Here is a 5,035-nt window from a genome sequence, read left to right on the forward strand (position 1 = left end):
TATATATATTAATATTTGTTGTTTTTCAGACCAGCTGCTATAGCAGATCTATAGAAGAAAAACTGAAATCTGAGTGCAGAGACAAGCGAAGAAGAGAGTGGTTTAATCTCATATATCCTCTGTTATAGAGATTTTTGAGTCAGGCCTATTGAAAGGTGATTCGGTCAGTCTTGGTAGGAAAATGTTTGCAACATGTCCATTTCAGGTGTCTAATTTGTGCTGCCTTTGAGTCATTCATGTAAAAAATTTGTTTATTTAATTGTTGTTTGGTAATGCTGCAAGTCACTTGTCCTAGTTGTCCTGGTATACAATATTTTGCACAACTTCTAATTTCCTTAAATCTTTGCAACAGAGGTGAAGAGAGTGCATGTTAGCATGACCACAATAAACAAGTTCATGGGAAACACCCTAGGTTTAAATAAACCACAATTATCAATATACAATATACCCTCTAATACTCACAAGTTGCTTTTTTGCTGCAAATAAATATATCAGTGACTTTTTGATTGAACTCTGCTCACTGTAAATTGTGTTGGGCTTCTTCTAATCTCATGTTCAATGTAACTCATAGAGTGCTGTATAGTGACGACAGACAAGAGGATAAAATTGAACACTCATGTCTTGCTTGATGAGGATATAGTCAAAGCTTTGAAAGGTAAACTGAGAAGTTAACGGAATTCTAATGCAATTCTATGCAAATTATTATACATATATTCAAACATGGATACAAAAATGTTAATCATTGGTTAATTTGATATAAATTTGTCTTCCCTTTCACAGATCCTGTGATAAAGCAGTCTTCTAATACTACAGTGTCTGAACCACAAGCCCTCAGATGCAGAAAATGTGAGTCGTACTCAAAGAAGTGATCGTCCACTTGAAGATGAAGATTTGACATTCAAACTCTTCTGTTTCTTTGGTTCAGCCATTTGGTTCAGCCATTTATAGGCCTAAGTTTGTAAATAACTTGAAGCTGTTTCACTTCACTTCTGCACATTGTTTTTCTCTAACTTTTATTTAAATTTTTTCAGAATATTGCATTGTGATGCTTATTTATTTAGTGATGTAATATTCATAGTGTACTTTTCAGTAATACAGGTATAACTGAAATGTTCTACAAAAATTTTATAAATATAGCTCTGCCATAGCATTTCACTGATCTTCGTTATAATGTATTTTGTTCAAGAGATTATGCTGCTGTACTTTTTTAATGTACTCTTATGTATTTACTTTGCAATGCACACAACAAGATACTATATTAAAGTTTTCTTGATTTCAAATCTGTGTATGTCTTAACATTTATATTTAATTATTTTTGCACTTTTAATATACCATTTTGAATACTGAATAAAACAGCTTTATAATAAACTATTAGTGTAATGCTGAAATGCTATTTAAATGTTCTTGAAGTACATTAAAAGTAAGCTTCAAATAGAGTATAACTGTAGTTTAAGACATATGAAAGTATATTTTAAATGAACTGTAAAGAAATACACAAATGTACTTGAAGTGGTTCCATTTTAGCACAATTTAATATATTAAAATATATTGCAAATAGCTTAAAATTAATCTAAAGCATATCTTGAAATACACTTAATATACTTGAAGTTGTTTCAGAATAATACATTTAATACACACTTAGTATAGTACAATTTAAATATATTTAGTATGTCCAAAAAAGCACAATTTAAATATATTTCCCTTTCACCTGGATATGTTTGGAATAGTACACTACAATGCTACTTACTTGCTAATATATGCAGTGTACAAGAGCGCATACTATTCTGGGTACTGTATACCACAATGCAACAATGAATGAATCGGATGTAATATAGGTTATGCATTTTTAACCTATTAGCGACTCATTAGCGATGTTTGAAATAGTATACACTGCAATCAAAACACTCACCGCGCTCTCCCAGCTAGGTGCAGAGACCTTTATATCAGTACAAAAATGCAAAAAAGGTCTGCACTCTAAGAATACTTTATTTGTGACAAACAGGAGATAAAGAATATACAAATGTTTCGGCTCTTTGCCTTCGTCAGTGACGGATTGGATTTAACTTTGCTTTAAATTTAACCATTAATTTAATAAATCCTGACAAAGCTTTTCAACTACCACCTCCTCCACCCCCAGAGGTCTATGATGAGCCCGAGCATGCAGCACCAGATCCTAAACCAACCATAATCAACGAACTTACCGTCTTGATGATCTGGAAAAAAACGTCAGTAACATACAACAAGTGACAGAACAAATATCTGTAAGGGATTGTGAGGCACTGGAAATCCGTTGAAGAGAATCCGTTGATCATGAATGTGGAAGAGTAAAAAAAAAAAAATATATATATATATATATATATATATATATATATAGATGCTCGTGAAAGATCTGGGTCAGTCTATGGTGTATTGTCTAAAAAGGTGAGACAGGCAGATAGACCGAAAAGTCAAATCACCTTTATTTATATAGCGCTTTTTACAATACAGATTGTATCAAAGCAGCTTCACAGTGATAACATGAAAATAATACAACAAAGTTTGTTTCTAGAAGAAAATTGCGTCATCGTCCACCTTAAGTAGGGCAGATCAATAATATTGTTAAATATTAAATGTCCTCAACTAAGTAAGCCAAAAGCCAAGGCAACAGTGGCAAGGAACCAAAACTCCATCAAGGTGACAGAATGGAGAAAAAAACCTTGGGAGAACCCAGGCTCAGTCGGGGCCCAGTTCTCCTCTGGTCAACGAGCGAACAGTGTATGATTATGATTCAGGCAGCATTACAGGTCAGAAGTCAGATTGGATCAGAACAATCAGAATATTATCCAGTTTCATCTGGTTGGAAGACGGAGTCATCACGCCGGTATGGAGACGACTTTGTTGAGGATCAGTGCAGATGGCTGTCGTATCGATGAGGCCTTCACAGGGCTGATGAGGCTGGCACTTCAGGGATGCGTTGTGGATGGGTCCAGGCGCAGGTCCACCATCTGATCTATATACAGCCCGGATCCGGCTGACTTCAGTAAACCTCAGAATAAACAGAAAGACTAACATTAGCGTAGATGCCATTCTTCTTATGATGTAACGAGTACATCAGATGTTATGGCAAGTGTCCCCGGTTCCGGCTGACCTAATCTATGCAGCCTAATAATCAATTAACTGATTTGAATAACAGAAATGTAATGTTCTATATGAATGGCAGGTAAAAGAGATGCGTTTTTTGGCCAGATTTAAACTGACAGAGTGTGTCTGCTTCCCGGACAATGTTAGGAAGACATTTAAGGGGCTGTTTACACCTGGCCACTTCATGCGTTTTCTGTGATCGGATCGTGAAAAGACCAGGTGTAAATGCCCTCCGAAACACATTCGAAACGGATTTGAATCCGATCGCTCAAACCACTTCAGGAGGTGGTCTGGGCCGCATTCCAGACAAAACTGGACAGGTGTAAATGCATCTGGTTGTTGAAACCACATATGTAAATTTCTCCCAAAAATGCTAAAAAATAAACGTGTGAGAGCATGTTATAGGCTATATGTCATGTTATAGCCAGATATGACGACGCTACTGCAACACGCATCACCGCAGATGAGCAGCTGAGCATCTATTCATCAAGCCAACGTGCAAACTATCGCAAATCAAAGTGAAAGTAGGTCGCAGACACTTAATGCACAATCATCTTCATTAAAAGTAAAGAACCGAAATTATCTTACAGGGCTGTGGCCGCTCTCTCTTATTGCGGTCTTTGTTTTTTTTTTAGCTGATGTTCAATAAAATGCAGCTCATATTTGTTGCTTTCGGTGACATGCACTCCAACTATTGGTCTCAACTTCAACAACACTCTCAACTTCTGGTGCACAGATGAACACAGTTCAGTGATTTCCAGTAAATGCCACAGTTTAATTCTGTAGAATTTGTTTAGAACTACATTATGTAGCTCTAATCTACTACTGTATTTTCAGTTGCCAGTTAAGGAGTTATATAGACTTCATTAAAAAAATTGAAAAAAACTGCAGTAAAAATAGCAATATTTTATTTATTAATAAACAATAAATTTTATTAATAAAAATGTACTGAAAGAATGTTTAAACACCACTTCCTCTTTAAAAAAGGGGAGGAGACCGATAGAAACTCTGGGTTTACCGAAGAAAACCTGCTCCCGACCAGGTTAGGTTCACAGAGTAAGTTACCATGGTAACTGACTCTGAGTATAAGTTACCTCTCTTTCAGAAACGGGCTTGACTTACTCTGCTTTCTCAGGTTTAATGATAGTAGATTTTTGGAATCTCTTTCTCACCAAGGGACTGTGCAACTTCTAGGACTACTGTATGATTCCTCACTTTTGCAGCTTCAAGTAAAGATTAAAGCTGCAAGCAGCATTTAGCGGGGTTCAAGCATTTAGGGTCTTTAAGCACATAAGGCAGTTTAGTGAGTTGTCTGAGTTTTTGTTTAGGATTTACAGGCTTTTGAGTGTTTTTTGCCATACCCATTTTCTAAATGATCCTGTTATGGCTACCCAATGGGTAAAGTTAAAGTTTTTTATATAATTAATAATCTAAAGCTTCCAGAGAATTGTACTGCACTGGTATATTTCCGATCGGGCGAAAAACCTAGGACTAGTTCGCAAAAGTAGGTTTTTAACATAATCGCAAGTATTTAATGAACAAATTGATTGACAGCAGTAGTTCTTGAGGCAAAGTTGTTCTGTATGAGGAGATCTATCAAATGATATGCATCACGTGATTACATAGCCGTAAAACTTGTTAGCGTCAACTAGTGGCTGATTTTTCAAAATTCTTACAGACCTCTAGGGCCACGAGTCGAACATGCCCACCGAGTTTCGTTCTGATCGGCCTCCGTTAAGAGCAAACTAACAGCTTTGAATTAAAATGGTGAGGTATCCTGTTGTAAACATCAACCATGCCTGTTGACAGTTCTCTTTTGTGGGAAAGGAATGAAAAGTTCTCAAATCCGCAGCACAGCCTCAGACATAACATATATATACATGATCTGCCATTTTCACTATTGTCCTTGCTTGCT

The 5,035-nt window shown here is 36.1% G+C and overlaps 1 long non-coding RNA gene across 1 annotated transcript; it reads left to right on the top strand.

Annotated features, from left to right (window-relative positions):
* Positions 1 to 291: 291 nt before the first annotated feature.
* On the top strand, positions 292 to 1,155 carry LOC309487667. Its single transcript, XR_014201902.1, has 2 exons — positions 292 to 655; positions 781 to 1,155. It is a non-coding gene; the product is annotated as an uncharacterized lncRNA (long non-coding RNA).
* Positions 1,156 to 5,035: the final 3,880 nt, after the last annotated feature.

This window comes from Leuciscus leuciscus (assembly GCF_965113295.1).
Source record: "Leuciscus leuciscus genome assembly, chromosome: 23".
NCBI classification, from domain to species: Eukaryota; Metazoa; Chordata; class Actinopteri; order Cypriniformes; family Leuciscidae; genus Leuciscus; species Leuciscus leuciscus.